The sequence below is a fragment of the Palaemon carinicauda genome, chromosome 36 (assembly GCF_036898095.1).
Source record: "Palaemon carinicauda isolate YSFRI2023 chromosome 36, ASM3689809v2, whole genome shotgun sequence".
Lineage (NCBI taxonomy): Eukaryota > Metazoa > Arthropoda > Malacostraca > Decapoda > Palaemonidae > Palaemon > Palaemon carinicauda.
Genome location: NC_090760.1, coordinates 75032625 through 75048085, shown reverse-complemented (window position 1 = coordinate 75048085; position 15461 = coordinate 75032625).

Genomic DNA, 15461 nt, shown 5'->3' with positions numbered 1-15461 from the left:
TTTACAATATTAAAATTGTTATTTAAGACTGCTTACTACCCCAAGTGATTGTACCAACTGTGATGTATGGATCGGAGTCGTGGGGAATGAAAGTGATGGAGAGACAGAAATTGAATGTGTTTGAGATGAAGTGTCTGAGGAGTATGGCTGGTGTATCTCGAGTAGATAGGGTTAGGAACGAAGTGGTGAGGGAGAGAACGGGTGTAAGAAATGAGTTAGCGGCTAGAGTGGATATGAATGTGTTGAGGTGGTTTGGCCATGTTGAGAGAATGGAAAATGGTTGTCTGCTAAAGAAGGTGATGAATGCAAGAGTTGATGGGAGAAGTACAAGAGGAAGGCCAAGGTTTGGGTGGATGGATGGTGTGAAGAAAGCTCTGGGTGATAGGAGGATAGATGTGAGAGAGGCAAGAGAGCGTGCTAGAAATAGGAATGAATGGCGAGCGATTGTGACGCAGTTCCAGTAGGCCCTGCTGCTTCCTCCGGGGCCTTAGATGACCGCGGAGGTAGCAGCAGTAGGGGAGTCAGCATTATGAAGCTTCATCTGTGGTGGAAATGTGGGAGGTTGGGCTGTGGCACCCTAGCAGTACCAGCTGAACTCGGTTGGGTCCCTGATTAGGCTGAAGGAACATAGAGAGTAGAGGTCCCCTTTTTGTTTTGTTTCATTGTTGGTGTCGGCTACCCCCCAAAATTGGGGGAAGTGCCTTGGTATATAGATAGATAGACTACCCCAAGCCTATAAACACGAGTCAGGCCGTCAAACTACATCCCAGATGAACAAAACAGTCCAATGGTTCAGACAGATAATTCTTTTGAAGTTGAGAAATTTTCTTTTCAAAATTTGCATCTTACAAGTTTTAAGATTCTTAGAATTGTTGTTTAAGATTTCTAACTAAAACAAGCAATCAAATAAATATCAGGCCTACAAAATTCCTCCCATTATCAGATAGAATAGCCCAATGCTTCAAACGGACAATTCTTTTGATGTGGGAGGTTCTCTTAATATTTCACTTTAATAGTTTTACAACGTAGTTTCTTATTTAAGATTGCTTACTAAAAACAAGCCTACAAAATTCATCCAGTTGCCAAAATAGAATTAAATTGACCAACGTTTCAAACATAGGCCTACCATTCTTTGGATGCTTTAAGAAATCTACTACTCAGTATTTACATTTACGAGTTTTACCAGATCAATATAGTAGTTATTCAAGTTTGCTAACTAAAATCAGACCTGCAAATAAATTTTGGTGTTCGTATTATTAGAACAGGCCATATGCATTTGAAAATATTTCTTATTTATCCCTAGAACAGGTCCAAGAATAGGAATTGATGTTTCTTATTGTTTATCAGAACAAGCAAACTAGACTAACAGGGGCAGCTTTATGCCAGTTACTATAAATCATGAAGATTTCCCTTTTCATATAGTAGATAGAGAGAATTATCATTGCTACTTTTTAAGATCTAACTAAAACTTATGGAACAGATTTTCCGAAAAGTTTAATGCTTTCAATTAAGACATTTTGCATCAAGAATAGCCTTTAGAATTACTATATCAGTTGAGAGCCTTCAAGTTACAACAACATTTTAGTTTTTGTAGGAATTACTTCCTCAGAAAGCGTTGAACAGTCTTAGATGCTTCAGAAACTAATTTTACCCAATCATAACACTATTATCATTACTTGCTAAGCTACAACCCTATTTGGAAAAACAGGATGCTGTAAGCCCAGGGGCCCCAACAGGGAAAATAGCCCAGTGAGGAAAAGAAACAAGGAAAATAAAATATTTTAAGAACATTGACATTAAAATAAATATTTCCTAAACAAACTATAAAAAACTAGCAAAACAAGAGGAAGAGAAATTAGATAGAATAGTAATGCCCAATTGTACCCTCAAGCAAGAGAACTCTAACCCAAGACAGCGGAAGACCATAGTACAGAGGCTATGGCACTACCCGAGACTAGAGAACAATAGCTTGATTTGGGAATCTCCTGCTAGACGAGAAGCTTACTACCTACCAATAAGTGTTGCAAAGCAACGCCATAATCTAACGTGTCATTAATTTTGTCTGTCATAGGGAGTAGACATGCTTCCTATATCCATTCCGTTTTTTTTAATCAAAATATTCTTTCAACGATAAACCTAATTCTAGATGATATAGTCACCCTTTGAAGCTTAAAATCTCGCAAGAGCATACTGCACCCATTTTATCGAATGCTACGCATACATGCTCCGAGATACTAGATAAAGCACAAACACTCCCATTTCTATGCCCCCCCAAAAACACCACTTTCTCGGCAGAAACAATACCAAGTATCTAAGGGGAAAATATAATTTTCTAGGTTAAACAACACACTTATCTAGGTAAATCACTAATTTCTATACAAAGAACATCACTCCCTATTAAAATAAACTATTCATGAAAGAAAAAAAAATATCTTTTTAGGTAAGTCTCTCCCCTTTCTGGTCAAAATCCTCTCCAATTAATTGGCATAAAATTTCACAACGAACCTCTCTTTAAAAAAAGAAAAAAAATCTGAGTTACTCTCCATAAAACAGACTTTCGGAGCAGAAAAAATCTGCAAATTGAAATTTAAAGAAAAACCACATGGAAAAACGAGGAATTTTAAAGGAAAAAAATCCAAACCCCTTTAAGGCAAAAGCCTCTTTGAACAGAATGATCCTGTGGAGTGAAAATTTTTCCCAAAAAACATTTCAAATGTCAAAAGAAATTCTTAGCAAATTATCTTTATAGGCACATAATTATGGAACATTCTTTAGAAAAACCTTCTTAGGTAAAAGCTGAAATTTCTGGCCAAAATAACTTGGAACAAATATGGTATATCTAAGCAAAATTAAGCAAGAAGTTTGTAGATTAAGGCATTAAGGAACTATCGTACTGGATAGAACTGACAGTCTTCCAAGCTGATAAAGACAAATGATCTTACTAACTCAAGAAATTAAGGCTTTTTGAGCATTCATGACTTTCTATCCTTGAAGCTTAAGAACATTCTTACCCTACAGTTTTTAGCCCAAACGTATATTAAAACCGAAAGGCAAATTTCCTATGTCAAATTACCAGCTAAAAAGACTGTAGCTAACAAAATCACATATTGATATGCAGATTTCTTAGCAAGAAGTTGTGGTTCTTCCAAATGAGGCATAGTATTCTTAATCAGTCATTAGTAAGAAAACAAAAACTAAATTTCTAAGAAAAAACAGACAATCCATTAACAGGTTTAAATGCCGCGTATGAATGGCAGAAGCAAGGGGCAGTTACATTGCCCTAGAGACTGACCATATACACATGATCAGTGCCCAAGCCCCATCTTCCACCCAAGCTAGGAATAAGGGGGCCCCGGCAATGACTCAGCAGGTAGACCTATAGGCTCCCCAAAACCCCCATCCTTAGCTCAAGATTGGTGAGATTGCAGCGAACAAAGAAACAAACGAGTTTGAGCAAGTCTCGAACCTCAGTCTGGCGTTCACCAGTCAGGGACGTTACCGCATCGGTCAATGCCCTCTTGAAATATAAATGTTGACACAAACTAAGCAGACTAAAAGAGGTTTGTAAATTCCAAAAACTGCCAAAATCTAAGTTTCTGAAGCAGTTTGATAAAACATAGATTTTCTAAATTCAAAAGTATCAAAATCTGTCAATTTCAGAAGTTAAAATATAAAAACTAACAGACAAATACTTTCTTGGACTGAAATACTGATTCAAGACTTCTAGACCAAAGATTTGATGAAAAGAAAACATCTTAAAAGATATTACCCAAACTCCTAGCTTCTTCCAAACACCAATTAACATATACAGTTACAGATTTTACACTGTGAAATTAAATGGTATTGAACACTGAGTCCTGAACCATAAATCAATTTTCAGGAGGAAAAAATGAAAATAAGAACAAACAGACCTTGTTATTACTGGGAGCTAGGCAATACACAACAGCGAAAGCTGGAAAAAATATGAGTAATTTATACATCCCTAATGACACTTCCAGATATTCGTCCATAGGGAACTTTCTAGTATTAAAAGGAAAAGTATATCTTATCCTCAAGAAAAAGATAGAAGGGATGTTATTAATAGTTGTATAACACCAACACAGGAATACATTCACACCTAGAAAAGCACTAAGAGTGCAGATCTTCGCCACGGTAGTTTATTTCTCGAAACCAGCTTGCCTTTACCAGAATCCATTTAGACCGTCGGGGGTACTTGATGTCTGTGACAACCATGTGCGAACTTCGAGTTAAGGATGGGCTAATTCGGTGACCTTTTGCTTGACTGACTTTTGACCTAGGACTTACAAAATTGAATCTCTTGCACGTCTTAACATAATAATTAATCCCTTAAAGTGTCACTTCCCTATAAGTAAAATTGTGGCCAGGAAGTAGTTCACAAACAGACAAACTGACGAAAACATAACCTCCTGCCAACCTAACTCACAAATAGAAATTCTTTGATTGGTTTGTCTGACCTTAAGAGACTTTCTAAATTAGAAAAATGCTAATATGTATCTTAGATTTCTTAAGCAAGATGTTAGAATAAAGACGTGAAAAGGATATATCTAAAACAAGTTTTTTTCTGAATTCTTAACTTCTTTCTTTATAAAAATGCAGGTTAACATATTCTAAGCTGCAGACTTCTATTTAACTTTATTATAAAGTTGAATAATATTGAAGACGACGAATCCCGAATACTGAATCCTTAACCAGAGATTCTGAAACCAAATGACAACTGGCAACATTTTTTTCAAATCGAAAAAGTACCACCTTTTATCATTAACATCTAAATCCAAAAGTGCTATAAACTAAGACCTTTAAGACCAGAATCTGTACAGAGCACCTTTTTTTTCTGAATCAGACTGCAAGACAGGCTCAAGTTCTCTAGAACAAAGGCTTGATGAGAATAAACATGTTATCAAGCTGTGTTCTCTGAACTCCCAACTTACAGAAAATATAACTTTTTCCTTAGCTGTGAATATCTTATCAATGCAAAAGACAAGACTGAGGGAAACAATATCAGTTCTTCCTTATCTAAAATCATCTTATCCATATGCTTGAATCTGTCACTATGTACAACAAGACAAGACTGATATAGAAAATAATACGTTTCTCCTTAGCTGCAAACATCTGATCAATTTTAAAGGCGATGATTCCCGAATCTATTCTATGTACAAACAAGACAAGAATGGGATCCAAATCCATTTGACCAAAGCGCAAAATAAATATCAAACTTCTATATCAAATTTGTTTAGTTGTAGCATTATTCCTCGGTTATCTGCAACACATGTACAGCACATAAATGTCCTCAATGTCTCCCTTGTGTTGCAAATTAACACAATGCTAAATTCTACAACTCTGAATTAGGATCAAAATCAAACTTTTACTATCCTATACTGTTAGTTTGATATATCCTTTGTCACCATCCAACATCAGGATATGAAATCCTTTGTCATTCTCGTACATCTTAATATAAACTATCACGAATAAACTGTCATAACTCCACTATCACAAACGAATTCTTTCAGATATCGAAGATCCTTTGTCATGAACCAAATTATTTTTGTTTGTCCATAACTAGACCACTAAGAACAAATGTTTTTAGACTAATACTTTCTATACAGAAAATTCCTCCATGATTTGCAGTTTATAATCACAGCTCAAGACATAATCCAGATTTCTTGTACAATAATATTCACAATGGTGAGAAGATGACAGCATAATCCCAAGCACTTGTCAAAAAGGATAAAAGAAATAATTATCCTTAACAGTAGAAATACCATACGAAACCTATATTATCTACGGGTATGTAAAAGAACACAATTTCAGTGCCCAAACAATGAGATACAGTGGATTAAAAAACACACATGTAAAAAATCCTAAACTAGGAATCTTCAGGAGGCTCCATGATCGTCATTAAAATTTAGGGGAAGCCTATTAGAAACGTCCCCTGCCTGGCAATCTGCTGGACTGGGGTTGAGGCCATGCTCAAGCTCGAGAGTTTCTTTAGTATCTACAGCCTCAACATCCTTGTTGGCTGAAGATTGAGGATTTTTTAGAGCCTATGGGTCCACCTGCTGATTCATCAGCAGCCCTTGCCTAGCCCTCACTATTCCTAGTTTGATAGAGAGAGGTCTTAGGAGACGATCATATGTAGCCTATATATGGTCAGTCTCTAGGGCATTGTCACTGGCCCTTGCCTCTGCTATTCATGAGTGACCTTTAAACAATGTAAATTTGTAAACTAGGAGTTGTTTAATACTGCAAATGAACAAAACTTAGAAAGTATCTCTAGAAATCCATTGAAAACTTGGGAGGTGTAGAAAACAGCTTTAAAAATCCATTGGCAGCTTGGGAAGTGCAGTTTTCCCAAAAGGAAACCCTTATATCATTATAAAACAAATGATATTAATAATCTGCGATCTAATCCGGACCTTTAAATAAAGTTGTCAAAGATCAGGTATAATACCGGTTAGCCCGAGTCGAAACAATGAATTCCAAAGTTATAAGATCTCAAAGACCAAAAGGACCTGAACTATGGAATAAAAGGCTAACCTAGTTTCAAATCAAGGTATTTACAAAGCAAAAGATAAATGAAATTTTGTATCAAGATGAAACTTTATGGCCCCTTTTTACCATATCACATCGAGAATATGTACAATTAACTTTTATAAGACTACCTACACAAAGAATTAATCACCCATCATAAACTGAACATCACCAAAACTGCCATTAAAGAAATGTCAATTTTAAAATGATAATGGCAACTAACTTCTCCATGGATTCTATTTCATGAAAAATTTACCTTTAACAGTGATATTTCCATGTCAATCAAAATTTCAGTTAGAAAGGTGCCTTGGAAATGAGGTAAACTCTCTTAAAACATTCAAAGACAGGAAAAACTGTTCTAAAACTCAAGAATTTCTATCAGTCAAGTCTGGATATTTTACAGGGCCACAAAACTCCAGACTAGAATTCTTAAAAGTATTTAGTCAGAAAATGGGAATTACAGGATTATGGTAGGCTTAATCACCGGGTGTAAAGATGTGTGGCTGAACCGTCCAACTTAGACGCATTATCATCACTAGCTATTATTTTATTAGCTACGCTTTTTAGCAGGATGCTATATGCCCAAGGGCTCCAGAGGGGATAATAGCCCAGTGAGGAAAGGAACTAAGGAAACAGATAGAATAGTGTGCTTGAGTGTACCCTCAAGAAGGAGAATTCTAACCCAAGACAGTGGAAGAACAGAGTACGGAGGTTATGGCACTATCCAAGGCAAGAGAAGAATGGTTTGATTTTGAAGTGCCCTCCTAGAAGACCTGCTTACTATAGATACAGAGCTACTGGTGTTTAGAAAGGACCAAGCAAATTAAAGTCTCTGCTGACATAAATAACATAAGCTGCTTTTACATTACAATGAAAAATATTTATGAACCTGAAAAAACACAATCCCTCCAGTCACCACATTTGATGGCATTAGTATCCTCAAAGAACTGCCGAGTAGAGCAGATTTTGACGAGTGTCATTGATGCCCACTTTGCTTACCCCTCATCCACTTAAAAAGTGCAATGAAAAGCATTAAAGAAGGATAAATCTGCATATCTAATGGCATTTCTAGTTAAATTTCTGAGCACAATGTCCATCTCAAAAATTAGCTTCGTGAGATCATGTGTGCCCTATGAGGAGAGGACATACCAAAATCCTTGATATACTCCTATTTTCAAGAATAAAGGAAATAGAAGCAGCTGCAATAACAACAATCAGGGTATTTTCTTCTATCTGCAACCAGCAAAATACTAGCTAAAGTTATGCTCTTTCACTTAACAAAATATAACTATATCTATGCTATCTGTAGAGCTAGTGTGTGTGTAGGAAGAAAAGACACACCAATCTTCAAGATGTTTACTCTCAGGCAAGTACAGGCCAAGAGCGAAATTCACTCTCATGCATAGCCTTTATTGATCTTACCAAAGTCTCTGGCACAGTGCCCCATGAGCTCCTATGGAAGATACTGGTTAAAATACGTAACATATCAGATTACTTCAGATTTTTCTAACAAATGTGGAAGCATGCCGGCATTGGCAAATTGGAACTGATTGATTTAAGGTTTTCAGGCATCCTGACATTAAGGTCATTGACGCCGAAGGCAGCTTGGGATCCTAATCCTTCCATGTGGAAATGGGAGTTAAGCAGGTGGTTGTTCTAGCTCCTTTCCCTTTCAAACTGTTCATCTCTTCTATAATGGCTATACTGTGAGTACACTAAAACTTAAGAGTAGACGATGGTGTGCAAATAGAATACCGAATGGGTAGTAGCCAGATCAACATCAAACAGTTACAGGCCCATATAAGTAACCACATAGCTAAGGGGAAGGGGAAAGGTGGTTTTTTGAAAATGTCCCGTGGGTCTCGAGATAAGGGGGCCTCCAAAGCAGGATTAGAAAATAAAAGTATGTAAGTATACATATAAAATTGCCACCTTCTCACTAGGGTAAGGGGGCCTGTTTACTAACTCAAGTCCCCAGGTCCTCAAATCTCTAGCTACGACCCTGCTACAGACCCATTGGTTGACCTGCAATATGCTAATGAGACCTGCCATTTTGGCTAACACTCCAGAGCCAATATGATAAATTTTTGACACCCTATCTTCAGTATGCCAGACACTTGGCTTATAGATAAATACAAGAACAGAAGTCCTAGTATATCAAACTGATGCATATCAGAATGTGCTCGCCTTTCCTGTTGATGACGTACAACTGAAAGTGGTGCCATTTTTTCAAATTCCTTAGTATTACTATATCACCTGCTAATGAAATTGAAGGCGTACTGGATGAAATAAACAGGAGTTCACTTGCTCTTGTTAGGCTAAGGACCAGGCTTTTTACAGAAACACCCAAGACTAAACTCAAATCCAGGTACATAAACCAGTATGTACCTCAAATCTTCCTTTTGGTGCAAAGGCCTGGACTCAATATTGACTATACATAAAGAAACTGGAACAATTTAAAAACCGGATTCCCTACACAGGAGATTCTAGAACAAAAAGGATGCAAAAACATCTAAGCCATGATCACTAAATTCCTGCAACGCTAAGCTCGGCAATATGATTCGCATGCCCAAAGAACGGCTCCCAAAACAAATTCTATGCAGACAAATTCCTCAAAATAATTCAGTTGTGTAAACCTAGCACATATGCTACTTTCTAAATACTGTATTTTTCACCTGTTTAACTTATACCAAGAATTTCCATCAAGGTTCACCCATAATTAATACAGTATTTACAGAGGATTTTATCTGATTGCCAGTGATGTTATAAACTCGCACGTTTCTTTCACAGACTTCCAAAAGTTGCCATCGTGGTATTTATCCCTTCTTTGTATCAGGTACAGGACATGAATGCCAAGCTTAAGACGAGAAGCCATTTAAGCCTCAAAGTGGTACTACCTTTTGAAATAACAGTGTGTCATAAAATGTAATAAAAGTATTTCTATATACTCAACCAAAGGAATGACTTTAGACTTAACCGAGTTCTATAATATTTACCTTATAAGACATCTGAAAGGAAATTAACTGAATTTGTAAAAACAGTTTCATGAAAACTACCGTTAAAAATAAAAAATCGGCATGTGATGATCAAATTTACAATAAGCACAAAAAAATGACAAGTTCAGCTCATAATAAAAAATTGTGCTGTGATCTTGGCGCCTTATTACATCAAATATACATGGAATTGGTCACGAGTAGTTAAAATACGGTTATTAGAATGTAACAATTAAAAAATAGACAAACGTTAAAAGATTGAAAAAAATCTAGGTTTTCTATGAGCTTGAAAAACCAAACACACACATTCTCTTTCCCAACAAAGAACATCCTGTTCGAAACTTAGTGAAAAGTTGAAAGCGAAATGTAAATATATTTCTACACCCAGTAGAGTTTCTATGTCATTCACAGAAAGAATTTTCTTTAGAATTTTTGAGCGATTAGACTATGGCATTGAAACAGAAATTCTACACCACATTTCACAAACAAATAAAAGTTTTTAAGTACCAAATTCATCATAACCAAAAGAGAAAATGCAGCTAAGGCATGTCACAGGAATAACCTTACCACCCCTTACCAACTTGAACCTCTGCACAGAGCAATTTTTACACAGGAAAGGGACTATACATTCTTCAACAGTGACAGAGAAAATGGGAATATGCATCTGAAAGACCACAAGGGAGGGGGGAGGGGGCTTCTCCCCACACCTCAGTAATCAGCTGTCAGCTTAGAAACCTTTGAATTGGTTCCGAAATTGATAACTGACTGGCCACACCCCGCCGAGAACACTCAGCCTCCACGAGCCATTGCAATGCTGACCCCAAGGAGTCCTTTATTTAGTTCTTTCCAAGTTTTCTATCTACAGTATTTCCATTTTCTCTATTTACACATTGTATATAAAAAAAGAACTTCTGTATTTCAACTTGGAACCTAAGAATGGCTATAACTCCTACTCTGTACACTGTAATGTCTTTTAAAAAGTGGCAGATTAAGCTGGGCTATAACTCCTACTGTACATAATTCTTTCAAAGTGGCATATTAGGCTGGACTATAACTCCAATTTTATATAGTTTCTTTTAAACTGGCAGATTAAGATAATGTTTAAAGACACTGCTCTAGTTCTCACTTTGCCTAACACTCAAAATCATGAGGGTTCCTTTATCAGAATCTATGACAAGACAAAACTCTAAACAAATTCTGGCACAGAATATTAGCTTTTTTACACTGAGTCACTGCATAGTTTACTATCCAGACAAGCTAAGATCAGACTATCAGTATGAGGGATCGTCAGAACAGTTAGAACTGTTGTAAGTGAGAATACAAATAAGTGGGAGGTTTAACAGTGAGAATGCCCATAGGTAGGAGGTTTAACAGAGAATTCCAGTAGGTAGGAGGTTTAACAGAGAATGGCAATAGGTAGGAGGTTTAACAGTGAGAATGCCAAAAGATAGGAGGTTTAACAGTGAGAATGCCAAAAGATAGGAGGTTTAACAGTGAGAATGCCAAAAGATAGGAGGTTTAACAGTGAGAATGCCAATAGGTAGGAGGTTTAACAGTGAGAATGCCAATAGGTAGGAGGTTTAACAGTGAGAATGCCAATAGGTAGGAGGTTTAACAGTGAGAATGCCAATAGGTAGGAGGTTTAACAGTGAGAATGCCAATAGGTAGGAGGTTTAACAGTGAGAATGCCAATAGGTAGGAGGTTTAACAGTGAGAATGCCAATAGGTAGGAGGTTTAACAGTGAGAATGCCAATAGGTAGGAGGTTTAACAGTGAGAATGCCAATAGGCAGGAGGTTTAACAGAGAGAATCCCAATAGGTAGAAGGTTTAACAGTGAGAATACCAATAGGTAGGAGGTTTAACAGTGAGAATACTAATAGATAGGAGGTTTAACAGTGAGAATGCCAACAGGTAGGAAGTTTAACAGCGAGAATACCCATAGGAAAGAGAAATAGTCAGAATAACAATGGGCAAGAGGTTTAAGCGTAAAAATGCTGATAGTACGAATGTTTAAGTTTGCTGTAGCTACCATCGCTGAAACCTATTATTGCTACATCAGTTTTTTGCAAATTTCGAATAACTATCAGGTTATAAAGTTGAAATATTCTTCTACCAATTACTAAATCTTTATCTTTAGTCTCTGCTCCTTTTCTCTAAAGCTAAATATACAGCAAAAATTGTTATTTTGGATTTTTGCAAACTTTGGCCTCATTTTTGATTCAATAAAATTCTAAATTACTAAAACCTAGATTGGAAGGTCATATATGACAACTTAAGAGGCACTAAATATAACAAAATTCTTGGTTATCAAATCTAAGTTAACGAGAAGCGAGGAGAACTGAGTAGAGCATACAGTTGAAATACAGAAGCCTTTGTACAGTAAAACTTGAAAAACAGAAGCCTTTGTACAAATAAAACTAATTTACAATTTTGTTTTTACAAAAATTTCCCATCATCTAATAGGAAAATTAATTTTTAAACTTAACTAGAGCTTTTGAAATTCAATCGTGTGAAGCACATGAACATTTACATACAGATTTATACCTTATTAGAAAAAAAAGATCAAGACGCCGTGGTGTTCAGAATTTTAGAATTATACTAGACCTAACAATAAATCTAAGTGTTGATTTGTCGAGTCATTTACATAGCCACTAGGACTTAAGTATTTTCCTTTCTGAAGTATAACTGTAATCGTTGACTAAAATGAATTTCTAAAATGAGACAATTTTCTCCTTAAGACTTAACTTCTGGTAACAGCTTGAAATACTGGAGGTGTCTCAGAGTTGTTCATACCCTTACTAAATTACTCAAAAAGTTTTTTTTTCTTAATAGAATAGTTAATTAACTAGTAACTATTGTGATAGCTCAAAAGTCCTAAGATATTAATTTCCCTTTTTTTTTTTGCAGCTAAATCCTAAGACTTCAAGATGATTCTTCAATCTTTTAAGAAACGATACCTTTCAATCAAAATGGATGAACTATATCATTATTGAGTTTGCTTATTAATTTCTCTACCTAATATAGTATTTGTTAACTCTCCCCGTCTGGAGATCTGCTGGACTAGGGATCCGAGACCTGCTAAAGGTCGATAGTTTATAGTCTCTGCAACCTCAGCATCCTTGTGAACTAGGGATGGGGGTTTTGGGGGGAGCCTATAGGTCTACCTGCTGAGTCATCAACAGCCATTGCCTGGTCCTCCCTGGTCATAGCTTGATGGAGAAGGTCCTGGGCATTGATCATATGTATATATGGTCAGTTCCTAGAGCATTGTTTAGCTAGGGCATTGTCACTGTCCTTTGTCACTGCTATTCATGAGCGACTATCCAAAACTCCTTAAAACTCGCACTCAAGGGCTAATTTATTAATTTAGATAGTCAAAATAGCATTCTCTACTATACCAAACATATCAAATAGGATTTTGGGATCAAATCTATCAATTGACATTTAAATATCAATACTATAAGCCTTCTTATAAAGTAAGTTTTTAGTAAAATTTATTTGGTAACTCATACTAAACTTACTATTATCAATAATATAAAAAGACCCTCGAAGCTAAACTATTTGAAATTATCTAGTCATATTTTCCAGAAGATTATCAACATACACAACTTTTTTAAATCCGCTATTTCAAATTGAATCTGCTTATTGATATATACCCTACACCTTTTCAGTATCTTCATCGATAATAGTACTCTCTCCTAAAAGTATAGTACTCTCTCCTAAAGTACAGGATGCCAGAAAACCTCAAATTGATCAACCAATCAATCTCCTAACAGTAAAACTTTCTTGAAATATACAAAGATTCCTTTCTAGTAAGGTTACTCAAGAGATACTAAACAGTATCTAAGTTATCTGATTTTAGTATCTTTAAAGTTTATCAAGATACATTATTTCCATTGCAAACTTTGAAAAATATTGAGAATATAATTTCCAAGAAATTTTGATGAACTCTGCATTTGTCAAAGTTGATAAACTATGAACTATTCTTCAATATTTCCTATCATAGAACAAAATCGTGAACAACTGAGATTATAGTTTCTTATAAATTATGATACTCTCTCCATTTGTCAAAGTTGATAAACTATGAACTATTCTTCAATATTTCCTATCATAGACTGTAACGGTGTGAGCATTACTGTACGGAATACATCAATTGTATTAAATTAAGTTCTTAAATAAATCAAGTTTCTATATACCAATAATTATGAAATACCAAAGTAATCAAATGCTACTAAGAAATTCGTTCTAAGTTTTTCCAATATTGACTACTTGCTATTTATGCTACAACTTTTGCATGGAGTCCTTGCTCTACACCTCACTCACCTATAATTTATAAAACAGCGTGAAATTAGTAGTTGTCTGTAATTTATCTAGAAAATTACCTGGCTAACGTAGTTGATTCATAGGTTCTGCTTCACTAAACTATCCGGAACTACCTCAAAGATATTCCATTAATTATTCGTAATTAATGAAACTGTTATGGCTGCAAATAACAATTACATCTAATTATTCTGACTGTGTACTTTAGTTGAAATAATTGTACTGGTAATTTCAATTTATAGATGTAAAAATGGATCAGAAAGTAAATACTGAACTCGGTTAACTATGAAATACCTGATAACCTCATAACTTAACTAATAATTCTAGGTGAATATTTATCCTGAATTGATAAATTAGCCTTATATTTGATCCTGGATTGATAAATTAGCTTTTCATATCTGATCCTGGATTGATAAATTAGCCTTTCATATCTGATCCTGGATTGATAAATCAGCCTTCTATCTGATCATGAATTGGTAAAGTAGCCTTATATCTGAACTAAATTTAGGTAAATATAATCAGATACATTTACCTACCTGATACCCGATACATAACCTAATATGTAAGGATCCAAAAATGTCCATTTCGAAATGATAGTAAGCAATCCTAGAAGAATATGAATTTGTATCTGTTCTGATAAGAAGGACTAAATACAGTCTAAGTCTTAATATCGAATGGAAGGAGAACTATCATCCCTATTTAAGTACAGCACGACACAAATTGTTCATTAAAGCTAAATTTTAACAGCTTTTGTTTGCACGCAAAACTGTTTATCTGTCGGAGTCTGTAGTGAAAAAATGATGGTTCCTTCTTAAGCAGTAGAATGTAAAGATGTCTTGATGACAGATTTCGGGGTCCAAGATGCTTTTCTGAGGAGTGGAAAAATAATTCAGAGCTTTTGGATTTCAAAAGACAAAATTACTTAAATGCTAATAGCCACAGTTAGGCCTCATGAATCCTATATCTTTATCACTTATACTAACAAAGGGGGTGGATGATTTTGAAGTTATATACATCTATATAGTTATATGCAGTAACTATTTAATTAAAATCTGGATTGCAAAATAAGATTTTAAAAAGTGGCAGATATATTAGTGTATATTCTTATCAGCCAAAAGAGATATTATTATCATTTATTAATTTTCATTACCATTATTACCGAGTCTTCTTATAACCAAAAAAAATTCAAACAATCTGGTAGCATATTATACAGACATTGTCACAAACCATTCCCTAGTCTAATTTAGTTCCAACTATAAATCCATAATAATTTTTGGTCTATTTTGCTAACTTTTACCTCAAGTAACTTTTTGAATACCTAACCATTTTATATATGTACTAAAACTGCCTCACAATCATTGGTGAATTAAAAGATGATAGAAGACTAGTGTCTTATAAACTGAAGATTTCACACAATTTTTATATAAAATTCTAAGAATATTAGACATTTTTGTTTCTCTGTCTCATCTAATTCTATATAGAAGTTAAATTATAAAAAATAAGAATAGTAAAAACCTTCAAATTCTCCTTAAGTTATATCATTTCAGTTTCACCTCTACAGTGTTTAAAATGTTCAATTACTTTAATTTAGGTTTTTA